The following is a 13,508-nucleotide window of genomic DNA, read 5'->3' on the forward strand; positions in this document are numbered from 1 at the left end:
TCGTTCAAAACATGTCTAGGGTGGTTGGTTTGGGGGCTCTGCTGACTTTGGGAGGTTGTCTGGCTACCTGCTGGTTTTGGCTGGGACAGTTGGTGTGACCTAGCTCTGTTTCAGGAGTCTCATCCTCCCTGGGGACAGGCAGACTAGCCAAGGTGTGATATTTACTTGGTGATGGCAGAAGGCAACGAGGTATGCTTACGTGCCTTTCTTGTATTTTAAATACACCAGCTGACTATAATTCCAAAATAGGATGTTTTTAAATATGTAACTTACTTGACCAAAAACAAATATCTGTGCAAATATGCAGAGAAAAAATTTAAGATAAGCAGCGTCCTTCAGATACCTGATTAAATGTTACTTTCTCAGGGGGTGGTGTTCTTTCCCTTCTTATATTAAGTAAAATTCTCCTCGAAGTCTTTTAACATTGTTACTGTTCTTTCACAGTATTTATCACACTAGTTATTTGTTCGTACTGGTCTATCCCTCTAGAACTTAACTTTCCTTGGAGACAGGGGCCATGTCTTTCAGAAGGTTAGCCTAGAGCCTGCCATAGTGAAGCATACAATATGTGTCAGCTAAATGAGTCTGGTTACTTCTCAGGAACAGGAAATATTAGGATTCTTTTTATTGAATCTGTATGTGCAGTGTGTCCCTTCTTCAAGGATTTGGCAGAAAAGAGAGAAAAACATTGCCAATTTGTGGGAAAGATAAGCTTGCTTCTCTTTGGGCTTTTTGGTGGGCGGCTGCACTCCCCTGAGTAATCAAGGCTGTGAAGCTTTGATTAGTAGAGTGTTGTTTGTGGCTTTAGGGCCTTTAGATTACAAGGACTAGTTTTCAACAGTGTGTTAGTTATGACTCTGGGACTTGTAAACAGCTGGAAACAAGAGTGTTTCTACTGGTATATATGAATGTTTATTATTCTGAATTAGATGACAGTACTTTGTTATTTCAGATGAGTGTTTGAAGAACATGTGTTTAAACTCAGTGACTGAGTTGCAGTACACTTCTGTGGTTGGTATTGTATTCCGTAAACTTCTACTGTAGTATGAACTTTTGAATGTATAAAAAATTAACCTTAAACTAACCTAAGTTATAGAAGGTCTTCTCTAAATGAACTCAGAAACTAACTGTAAAAAAACTGCTCCTCAAACATGAGCTTATGTAGGTTTAAATAAATATCCAATTTACAATGTACTATTTAATCATTTCCCAGCTTTTTCATAATTTGCAAAGAGATTCATATGTTTGTGACCCATTGTTTGATCAACACAGACATTGACTTTGTTTGGACAGGTATTTGTGATAGAGCTAGAATTTGCACCCAGGATTGAAGCAGACCTTGCTTGGGTGGAGTCTAAATATTTCTATTTCTTATTAATGCCAAGTTTTTGTCTTCTGCTTTTTTGATCATTTAAAATGGTAAATGTAGATGATTTCTTATATAATGAAATTTTAGATCTTAAAGGGACAATAGCATCTCAGTCTAACCTTTCCATTTTATATAGCACTTGGGTTGTAAGTTTTATGAGAATGCTGTTGGCTGGCAGTAGTTGTTCAGTAAATGTTTGTTGAATGAGTAAATAAACATACATTATAGGTAAAAAATGAAGACAAGAGATTTTAGAGAGTTAGTTCAGTTGCTCAGTGGTGTCCAACTCTTGGCAACCCCACGGACTGCAGAACGCCAGGCCTCCCTGTTCATCACATTTCCCTGAGTTTACCCAAACTCATGTCCATTGAGTCGGTGATGTCATCCAACCATCTCATCCTCTGTCATCCCTTTCTCTTCCTGCCCTCAATCTTTCCCAGCATCAGGGTCTTTTCCAATGAGTTAGCTCTTCGCATCAGATGGTCAAAGTACTGGAGTTTCAACTTCAACATCAGTCCTTCCAATGAATATTCAGGACTGATTTCCTTTAGGATGGACTTGTTGGATCTCCTTGCAGTCCAAGGGACTCTCGAGAGTCTTCTCCAGCTCCACAGTTCAAAAGCAAAAGCATCAATTCTTCGGCTTTATAGTCCAGCTCTCACATTCATACATGACCACTGGGAAAACCATAGCCTTGACTAGACGGACCTTTGTTGGCAAAGTAACATCTCTGCTTTTTACTATGCTCTCTAAGTTGGTCATAACTTTCCTTCCAAGGAGTAAGCGTCTTTTAATTTCATGGCTACAGTCACCATCTGCAGTGATTTTGGAGCCCAAAAAAATAGTCAGGATTCAAAAAGCTTATATAATTAGTGGGATAGCCAAGGCTAAATGGGCCAATTTAAGAAAGCTGAGGAGTAGCATGACTATAGAAAGTGTTAGAAATGAATAGAATTCAGAGAAACACTAGTAAAAATAATTTCTATTATCATAGTTCCCAGTAACCATTAAGGGAATTCCAGTATTTTAAGCTATAGCAGTGGCTTCAAATATGTGTTCCAAATTTTTGCAGGGAAAAAAAAATTGATGTTATTAGTGATTTTAAAGAAGTATGTGTTAAAAGTTTACGAAATATTCTCGATATTTCTTTGACAGTTCAAGACCACAATATAACTTAAATGTAATTGTGTGATTACATTTTAGTCATTGTTAAGGACTGAAAGACTGAATTTTGCTTACATTTTCTAACATGTAAGAGAAATGTAAAGGAGAAAAATCTTTCTTTTCTACAGCAAGTGGACAAAATTCTTGCTTTGTGTAGGAAACCTTGGCAGACCTTGAGAATTCTGAATTGCTCTAATTGTTTTGCCTTTTTTTTCCCTCAGAAGAATTTTAAGTTTTTTTTTTTTCTTTCTACATGTTTTTCCTCTTCTCACCCTCATGTTTAACTTAGTTAGGACTCCTCTTCTGTATTTACATAGTTTGTCTGATACAGCCAATTATTTTTAAAACATTATGGAGAACACACAAGTTATTTTTCCTCCCAGTTCCTCATCATCAGAGCTAGATATCAGAAGTCTTTCTCGTCCCTTGCTTCTGTGTGAATGACCCAAGACAGGCTGGAACACACCGTCTCATGTGTGTTCTCTTTGGTATTCTCTGGGTATATTCTTGGCTAATGTGCCACTCTGTACCACTTCAGATTCTTCCTTGGGGTCTCACTGACTACTCTTAGTTGTATTCCTTCTAGTCATCAACTACTCCAATGTCATGACCAAGTCATCAGTACCCAGAAGTGCCTAGTGTTTAAGTAAGTAAGATGGCTTATTCCACAATAGAGTGTTTTTGTTTTGCTTTTAAATTACTAGATCAGGTTGATGAAAAAGCTTTTTACGCTACAGTGTAATCAGTTCACAACATGTCATCAAGGGACAGTCGTAAAAGCAGAATTGGGAGCGTGGAGGACTTGCCTGGTTCTCTAAGCAGAGAATAAGCATGCCCCACCAACTGATGAGAGGCCTCAGACTTTGTATCATCCATCAGCTTGGAGACCCATAGTTTCTTATACCTGCTAAACTGGGTCTGAGTCCTGGACATTATTCTGCGCTTGTCCTGATTCACTCACCTGAAGTGTTCAGTGCCTGTTTTGGTTTATAGGACACAGATTAGCTGTGAGGTTCCACCTGCCCTGTTTTGCTTGGAAAAGGTCCTCATGTCTTGCCACTGAAACCTAAAGATGACAAAAATGGTGCATTTGGTTTAGATTTGCGTGTTTAGATTTCCCCAGTGGCTCAGTGGGTAAAGATCTGCCTGCAGTGCCAGAGACACAGAAGATGCGGATTCGATCCCTGAGTCGGGACGATCCCCTGGAGGAGGAAATGATCACTCATTCCAGTATTCTTGTCTGAAAAATCCCATGGCTGGAGGAGCCTGGTGGGCTTTGGCCGATTGGGTCGCAAAGACACATCTGAGTGACTAAGCACGCGTGCATGCAGTGATGGTATTTTGTGAGACCTCAGAACCCCGAACTAGACCCAATATGAAAGTTACAAGGAAGTCAGTTTTAGCCTAATTCCAGCAGAATTTCTAATAAGTAGAGCTGTTAGAAAGTGTTTTGAATTGGCTCCAGATGTCTAGTTACATTGGGTGATTCAGCAGAAGGTAGATAAGCAAATTGGAGTGTTTTGTTGGGCATTGACAATGTGGGTGAGGTAGGCTAGATGATACACTAGTGGTGAGATTTTTGACTCAGGTGTAAATGTTCAGTGGTTGCAGACTAATTCAGAGAGTAGACAAGTTGACAAAACTTCTGGCGATTTGTTAGTAAGATGAATTTGCCAAGGGGGAGGGTGTACTTGAAAGAGCAGAAGGCTAGTACCAAAGCCCATATTTAAAAGGTGAAAGCAGGAAGTGGAACTGCTGAAGGAAAACATTGAGAGGAAGAAAACTGAAATAGTTTAGAGTACAAAGGCCAAGGGGAGACAGTTGGAAGAAGAAATTAGAGAATAACATAGAAACTGGTTTACCCTTAAGCAGTTGTCCCCAAGGTGAGTTGCATGCATAGCTAACCAACAGATTGCAGTAGGACTCGCATGTTTATTCAAACATAAATGTATAAACACTTATGCTTATTATTATTGAAGGTATTTCCTAATGTATATAATGCATTAATTTAGTAATATTTGTATACAATTAATAAAAATATAGAGGAGACATGGTCAACATTTAACTAACAGAATACTGAGTAAAAAATGATTTGAGTCCTCTGTCCAAAAAATAAAATGCTCTAGGTCTCTTCTGTGCTTATAGATAGCCAATTTAAGTTTAAAAAGTTTTTTTGTTTTAAAGCAGAATAAAATTTACCATCTTAGCCATCATTAAACACATAGTTCAGTGGTGTTAAATATATTCACATTGTTGTGTAACCATGACCTCTTTCTAGCTCCATAATTCTTTTCACCTTATAAAACTGCAACTCTATACCCATTAAACAGTAACTCTCATTTCCCCCCTACCCACATCCCCTGGTAACCACCATTCTACCTTCTTTCCTCATGATTTTTTGACTACCTGAAGTAGCTCATATAAGTGGAATCAGACACTATTTGCCTTTTGGTATTTTAGCAAATACAAAAAGGCTTAATTAGCAGAATATCCTCAAGATTATTGCAGCGTATTGCAGAATTTCCTTCCTTTTTAGGATATCCCATTATGTATATATACCACATTTTCTTTATCTAGTTTTCAGTCCATGGATACTGGCTTGCTTCTATGTTTTGGTTATTGTGAATAACACTGCTATGAATATGGGGATGCAGCCAGTTCCCCCACACCCTCCTTTTGGTTTTTCTTCTTAGCACAGACCTGGGAGTGGAATTGCTGGATCATACTGCAATTCTACTGTTAATTTTTGGAGGGACTACCAGGCAGTTTTCTATAGCACCTGGACAATTTTACATTCCCACCAATTTTACATTCTCCACATCCTTGTCTATATTTATTTTCTGGTTTTTCAATCGTAGCCAACCCAGTGGGTGTGAGGTAGCATCTCATGGTAGTTTTGATTTGCTTTTCCCGAATGACTAGTAGTGTTGAACATCTTTTTGTGTACTTCATGGCCATTCATAGATCTTTAGAGAAATGTCTGTTCAAGTCCTTTGCGCATTTTTAAATGGGTTGTTTTATTGTTTGAGTTTTAGGAGTTATATATGCTGGATATTATGCCTTCATTAGATAAATAATTTGTAAATGTTTTCTCCCATAGTGTGGGTTGCTGTTTTACTCTTATAGTATCATTTGATGTACAGCATTAAAAAATTTCCCAGCAACCTTTTTGTCTATTTTTTTCCTTTTGTTTATATGCCATTGGTGTCATATCTAAGAAATCATGGCCCAATCCACTGTTGGGAGGCCTTTGGCCTACATTTTCTTCTAAGAGTTTTATACTTTTAGGGCTCATATTTAGGTCCTTGATCCATTTTTTTGAGTTAATTTTTGCATATGGTGTTAGATAAAGGTCCACCTTCATTCTCATGCATGTGGATATCCATTTTTCCCAGAAATATTTGTTGAAAAGAATATCCTTTCCCTACTGAAGGTTTGGCACCCTTGTCAAAAATTATTTGTCCATATATGCAAGGATTTTATTTCTGGGCCCTCTAGTATATTGCATTGTGTATATGTCCGTTTACTAATACCACACTTGTTTGATTATTGTAACTTTGCGGTAAATTTTGAATTCAGGAAGTATGTCTTCCAGTTCTTTTTCAAGATTGTTTTGGCTACTTGGGGTCATTTTGAGATTCCATATGAATTTTAGGATGGGTTTTTTTGTTTTGTTTTTCCTATTTCTGCAAAAATCATGATTGGGATTTTGGTAGGGATTGCATTGAATCTATAGTAGCTTTGGGTAGTATGGACATCTTAATAGTGTTAAGATTTCCAATTAATGATCTTGGAATGTTTCCATTTATGGCCTTAATTTCTTTTTATCAATATTTGTAATTATCATTGTACAAATCTTTCTCTTAGTTGATTCCTAAGTATTTTATTCTTTTTGATACTATTGTGAATAGAATTGTTTCTGTGAACAGAATTGTTTTTGTAATTTCCTTTTTAAATTGTTCATGGTTATATACAGATAAATGAAACTGAATTTTTTCTGTGTTGGCTTTTCTATTTTTCCACTTTAATGAATTTGTTAGTTTTAATAGTTTTTTGATATGTGTGGAGTCTTTAGGATTTTCTACATATAAGATCATATCATCTACAAAGAGAATTTTACTTCTTTTCCAATTTGGATACCTTTCTTTCTCTAGCCTAATTGCTCTGCTGCTGCTAAGTCGCTTCAGTCGTGTCCAACTCTATGCGACCCCATAGATGGCAGCCCACCAGGCTCCTCTGTCCCTGGGATTCTCCAGGCAAGAATACTGGAGTGGGTTGGCATTTCCCTCTCCAGTGCATGAAAGTGAAAAGTGAAAGTGAAGTCGCTTAGTTGTGCCTGACTCTTAGTGACACCAGGGACTACAGCCTACCATGTTCCTCCGTCCATGGGATTTTCCAGGCAAGAGTACTGGAGTGGTTGCCATTGCCTTCTCCATAATTGCTGTGAATGAACTTCAAATACTGTGTTGAGCAGAAATGCTTAAAGTGGGTACCCTTGCCTTGGTCCTAATATTAGAGGAAATGCTTTCAGCCTTGAACCATTGAAGATGATGATCTCTGTGGGTTTTCACATATAGCTTTTATTGTGTTGAAGTAGTTTCCTTCTGTTTCTAGTTTGAATGTTCTTATCATGAAAGGGTGTTAAATTTCTGTCATTCTTTTCCTGCTTAATTGAGATGATCATGTGGATATTCTTCCTTCATTCTGTTGATATGGTGTACTACTTTTTTGGTCTGTTGAACTATCCTTACATGTCAGGAATAAATCCTACTTATTCATGGCATATAATCCTTTTAATATGCTGCTGACGTCTGTTTGTTGCATTTTGTTGAAGGTTTTGGCATCAGTGTTCATAAGGAATATTGGTTTGCAGTTTTCTTGAAAGTTGAAAGTTAAGTCGCTCAGTCGTGTCCGACCCTTTGCTACCCCATGGACTGTAGCCCACCAGGCTCCTCCGTCCATGAGATTCTCCAGGCAAGAATACTGGAGTGGGTTGCCATTTCTTTCTCCAGGGGATCTTCCTGACCCAGGGATTGAACCCAGGTCTCCCACATTGCAGGCAGACGCTTTAACCTCTGAACCACCAGGGAAGCCGTGTCCTTATCCAGCTTTGGTATCAAAGTAATGTTGGCCTCTCAGGGTGAGTCTGAAAATACCCCTTCTCTTCAGTTTTTTGGAAATGTTTGAGAACTTTTGGAGTTAGTTCTTTAAATGTTTAGTAGAATTCATCAGTCAAGCTATCAGGTCCAAGGCTTTTCTTTGTTTGGAGATTTTTGATTATTGATTCAGTCTCCTTATTGGCTATAGGAATAACCAGATTTTCCAGTTCTTCAAAATTTAATCTTTGTAGCTTTTGTGGTTCTAGCAATTTGTTCATTTCATCTAGATATGATTTGTGGGCATCCAGTTGTTCACGTCTATCCCTTTTATGTCTGTAGAGCCAGTGTCCCTATTTTCATTTCTGATTTTAGTAATGTGAATCTTTACAGCTTTGTCCCCACCCCTTTCGGTTGTTGATGTCACAAAACTAACATCTTTATACATGACACACTCTAAAATGAACTTGTAATTCCTTAAAATGCACTGATTTAAAATTATATAGAAAATAAGATTTGGAGTGAGAAACCCAAGTTACAGTAATACTAGCTATACTAGTACTACTGTACTATTTTTTTCTTTAAATGTTTTAGTCTCTTAAATCATGTAGAAAAATGTAGCTACAAACCACTGTTAAAATAATACTATGGTTTCTGTAATTGCTGATACACTCAGCTTTATTGAGGTTTGTATTTCTCTATAGGCTTCAAAATACTGTCTAGTGTCCTTTCATTTCACCCTGTAGGACTACTTGAGCATTTCTTGCAGGGTAGGTCTGGTGGTCACATACTTTCTCAGCTTTTGTTTGGGGAAGTCTTGCTTTCTCCCTCCCTCTTAAAGGACAGTTTTGCCAGAAACAGGGTTCTCATTTGATAATCTGTTTTCTTCACTTTGCGTTTGTGACAAGAAGTCTGGTAATCTTATTGAGGATCCCTTTATGTGAGGAGTCACTTGTGTCTTGTGCTTTCAAGACTCTCTTGTCTTTTGAAAGGTTGATTGGAATGTGTCTTGGTGTAGGTTTCTTTGTGTTCTTACTTGGAGTTTACAGAGCTCTTTGGATGTTTGTAGTCTGTATTTCGTTAAATCTGGGACGTTTTCAGCCATTATTTCTTCAGGTATTCTCTCTTCCCTTTTCTCTCTTTTCGCTCTGAGACTTCCTCTCTACTTAGGTTGATTTTCTTGATGGTGGCCCACAGTTCCCTCAGGCTCTGTTGGCTTTTCTTCTATCTTTCTTCTTTTCTTTAGACTCAGTGATTTCCATTGTCTTCTCTTCAAGTTCACTGAGTCTTCTGTCTACTGAAATCTGCTTTTGAAATCCTTCTAAGGAATTTTTCATTTTAGCTATATACTTTTGCGCTTCAGAACTTCCTTTTGGTTCTGTCATTTTATTGATATTTCCTTTCATTCACACTTTGTTTTCTTGGCTTTTTCCATATCTTCCTTTAGTCTGTTGGGCATCTTTAAGACATTTCCTTTGAAATCTTTGTCTAGTATGAGCCGTTATGTCTTTTTTAGGGACATCATCTATTGATTTTTTTTTTCTCTGAATGAGCCATACTTTGCTGTTACTTTGCATGCCTTATGATTTATTTTAGTGGACTCTTGAATATAATAATGTGGTAACTCTGGAAATCCGATTTCCCCCTTCCCTAGGGCTTGCTTGTTTTTCTTATTGTTTGTTTTTTATTTTAATTGTTGTACACAGTCCCTTTGCTGAGGATCAGACTGAGATGGAAACTAAAGGTCTTCCCAGGTCTTTTCTGAGCCTTTCTCAGGGCACACATAGTCACTTTTTAATTTTTTTCATATATGCAGTTGTTTTTAAATGTCCTAGTCTTTAATGTCAGGCTCCAAAGGGGGAAAAAAGTGAAAAATGAAGGGGGAGAAGGGACCTGGCCTTTTAAATCCCCTGGAAGTCATCTCAGCTAGAAGGGAAGGGACTGCAGCAGGGAGGGGGAGGCACAGTGGCTGCTCACCTCTGTGATCAGAAGCAGTTATTGGCAGTCACAGTGGGGACCCCCGGTGTTTGGAGCGCAGGGTCCTTTATGCCCATCCTAGCTCCCACAGGCTGTGGGCAGTGGTTCCAGGAACACACGCGCAGTTGTCTGCCAAGGGTCTGGGGATGATGAACGGGTGGCTGCTACTGTGCTAAGAGCCAAAATTGACTGGAATTCATCACAATTTATCATCTTACCTTCCTAAGCATTCAAGGTTCCAAATTAGTTAAATAGATTCCACCTGTGCAGCTGTTGGCTAGGTGGGAAGACAGATTCTGGTGTTTTATACTTTGGCAACTTCTCCAGATTCCTCTCCCCCATTTAGTTTTATAAATATTCACTCATCCTTAGAGCAACTATACCCCAATTAAAATCATGCTAAGCGAAAGAAGGCATTAATAAAAGATCATATAGTGTATGATCCCATTTATACAGAATGTCTAGGATACGTAAATCCATGGAGACAGAAAGAATGTAGATCAGCGGTTGCCTAGGACTGAGCTGGGGGTTGGTGGAAAATAGGGAGTGATTGCTAGCGATTGTGGGCTTTCTTTTTGGGGGGTGATGAAAAGATTTTAAAGTTAGATTCTGTGATATTTACTTGAAGCCCTTAAACTGTACGCTTTATGTGGATGAACTTGAAGGTACGTAATTTCTAACCCAATAAACCTGTTTTAAAAAACAAACAAAAAATAGTTACTCATCAGATCTTGGCTGGGTATTTCTTTTTTGCCTAACTGTAATGGTTTATATAATGAAGGTCTAGAAACACGTAGAAGATACCACCCTGACTCTGGCTAAGAACTCTGTCTCATGAAGGCAAGATCTCCCTTATCTATTGCTGCCTAACAACCACTCCCAAATTTAGTAGCTTCAAACCACCACCACTTTACTGATTGCAGTGCTGTAGTTCAGAAATTCATCATAGGTGGTGGTCTCTGCTCCAGTGATGTTTGCTGGGCTCACTAAAGGGGCTGCATTCACCTGGTGGCTGGTAGGTAGGAGGTGGCCTCACTCATGTGTCTGTGGCCTTTGTCCTGGCTGTCACCCGGGGTGCCACGGTTCTCCTCCTTGGGGCCCTTCTCTCCGCATACCTTCTCTCTAGCAGGATAGGCTGAGCTTCTTCACGTGGTGCCTGGTTTCCCGGATGGTGGAAACTGTTGGGTTTCTTAGGCCCAGAATTGACACAGCAGTCACTTCTGAGAATTGTGTTGATCGAGTCACAGGGCAGTTCAGGTTCAGATAGAGAGGAAACATACTGTGCCTCTTAATGGGAGGAGTAGTCCCGTGTCTGCAGGTTTAGGAGGAGTTGGTGGTACCGGTCTTTGCAGAATATCTACCACAGGAATCTGGGCAGTCACTTGACTCAATATAGAATCAAAACAACTGAATTATACTGAAATTCTATTGAATGTGAACTGTCCAGGGCATCACTTCTTCCCTATTAGAATGCATGCTCCATGTAGGCAGGGTTTTTTATGTTTGGTTCATTGCTTTATTCCAGCTGGACAGCAGTGCCTGGCTTTGATAGAGGCTCAGTGAGTATCTGTTGCAGGAAGGACTGCTTTGTGGTGATGGTAACAGAAGAAGGATTGGTGTGGAGCCACTCCAATAGAGAAGCTGCAGCGAGTCTGAGAAAAGAGTAATGGGTGTGAATTGGTGTCTCAGAGGTGGGGAGACAACATTTATTCACTATTCTACAACATGAATTGAGGCCGCCTACGCCAGATGTGAGGGGAGAAGAGGAGCCCCTCCCTTGAGGAAGGGGATCCGAATATCTCAGTGCGTGACATGTGCTAAGTCATAGACAAGAGCGGGGTCCTCCAGGGCTGATGGTGGAGGCTTCAGCACGGGCGCTTAGATGGGACTGAGCAAGGTGAGTATGATGGGAGTGTGACTGAAACAGAGCTGAAGACAAGACTAAAAAATGATGGGTGTGGGGTATGAGTGTGACTGAGAAAGTCCAGAGGCTTGAAAATAGTCACCTGCAAAATGTATTTATCAGATAAATGGTAAGAATCTTCCCCTCTAAGTCCTTAAACATGTGTGTTATGTGATGGAAACCAGATTTGAGTTTCTGAATTTTGGTGCAAAAATTTTTTTGTATCAGTGATAAGCAGAGTGTCAAGGCAGGCCATTGATTATTAGGATTGGTGAATTAATTGATGGTGGTTATTCACCTTATGTAGTTTTATAATGCTTTAGATGTTTGCAAAGAGCATTGCCAAATGCACATGCCTGGGTGAAAAGGAAAAATAAAATATTACTGGTGTGTGGTAGTGTCTTGCCCCCCTTCTTCCTGAGCAGTGACCTCAGCTCCTGTTTGTGGTGAGTGAACCAGGAAAGCAGATGGATAAAGGAGAGAGATGAGCATTCCAAACACTGAGTTCCATCAGGTCAACAGAAGTATGTTTAAAGCCCTCTCCCTGAATCACTTCTGTCCATGCAGACGAGCAAACCCCCCGTCGCTGAAGCCCAGGCAACATGTTCGATGAACCGGGGAACTGTTCGTTATCTTGTCGGTCATCTTGAAAAACTCCTGAAGAAAAGTACTCTTCCTTCAGTGAGTAAGTTCTGTCTTATCTAAAAACTTAGCTGTGGTCTTTTTTCCTTGCCTTTTTCCCTGAGGTTGCTTCAGCAAATAATTTTTTTTAAATTGAGGCTGGCCTGTTGTGCCAGGGAAGAAAAAATACTTGTTTTGTGTGAGTTCCTAGTTGAAGTGAGTGATGTCTAACTACACTAAGAAGATGAAACACTTAAATGTACTTTGGGTTTTTTAAAATGTCCTCTTCACTCATTTGTTAAACTCTAGGGCTCCTGGTTCTTTGAAGGTAATTAGTATGGTAGGAAGAGTGTCATTTATTAAAAAAAATTTTTATTTTTGGTTATGCTCCACAGCGTACTGGATCCTAGTTCCCCAAACCAGGGATCAAACCTCTGTCCCCTGTAGTGAAAGCACAAAGTCTTAACCACTGTATCACCAGGGAAGTCCCCCGTGTCATTGCAGTCCCTTACATTTCCAGTCCCTTGGGCTTTCAGGTGGCCAGGGCGTAAGACCGGTAATAGCAGTGAGGACAGAACAAACCCAATTCCTAATCTAGAACACTCCTCACCAACCCTTCATACTTTTGTGTAATCTTTTTTTTTAGCAGGTTAGTTCATGTTTGTTTTTTTTTTTAAGTTCATGTCTTTTGTTAACCAGTGTAAAATTACTTGTTTTCTGGTTTCTTGAAACAGTAGATCAGACCACATAGGCCACAATAGCATCTGTCAAAGTGACTGGCCATAAAAACCAGTACCCACATTCATCTGAAGGGCGCTCCCTCAGAAGGTGGCTGTTGGGACAGCCAGCTTAACCTTCTTTCCCTCATTCTTTTTGGAGTGGTGTAAGATTCTCTCTTAGTACCACCGTGAAGTCTCCACACAAGATGAAGAGTGGCCTCCTTTAAATGTTGAAGTCAGAGTCCGTCTTCCAGTTGCTTGCCAGCAAAGAGAAGTCTTCGATCAGAAGGAAATTCTTTATCCTGGATCCTGGTCTTTACGTTTTCTGTTGAACCCAGGGGTTCAACCTCCAGAGTGATGGTCATCACGGTAACCTGTATCTTGGCTGCTGTTCCTCGAGGGATGGTGGATTTAGTGTAATCTCGATCCTCTTTCTGACCTGTCCCCTTTTTGAATTGTGAGGTGTGAGAGGAGTGTCTTCATCCCTTCCTTAATGTGCAGTGCCTTGATTGGTTGTTTGAGGGGGTGGACTTTTAAAGCTCTTTGCAGAAATGTACTATATTATTTCTTTTACCCCATCCTTCAACCAAATGGAGAGTTTGCCTTATCTTTGGAGAGTGAGATGAGATCTCTAAGACTGAGACCTGTCAGGAATGAAG

At 39.6% G+C, this 13,508-nt stretch overlaps 1 protein-coding gene and 1 pseudogene across 2 annotated transcripts in view; one reads left to right on the top strand and one right to left on the bottom strand.

The window, feature by feature from the left end:
• CNNM2 (cyclin and CBS domain divalent metal cation transport mediator 2) overlaps positions 1 to 13,508 on the top strand; it is a 171,303-nt gene that overhangs the window by 58,831 nt on the left and 98,964 nt on the right. The window lies entirely within an intron of this gene.
• Positions 12,837 to 13,214, bottom strand: LOC148776020 (ubiquitin-ribosomal protein eS31 fusion protein pseudogene; annotated as a pseudogene).

The sequence above is a fragment of the Moschus berezovskii genome, chromosome 12, assembly GCF_049115385.1.
Source record: "Moschus berezovskii isolate FMDL1 chromosome 12, NW_MosBer_1.0, whole genome shotgun sequence".
In the NCBI taxonomy this organism is placed as follows: domain Eukaryota; kingdom Metazoa; phylum Chordata; class Mammalia; order Artiodactyla; family Moschidae; genus Moschus; species Moschus berezovskii.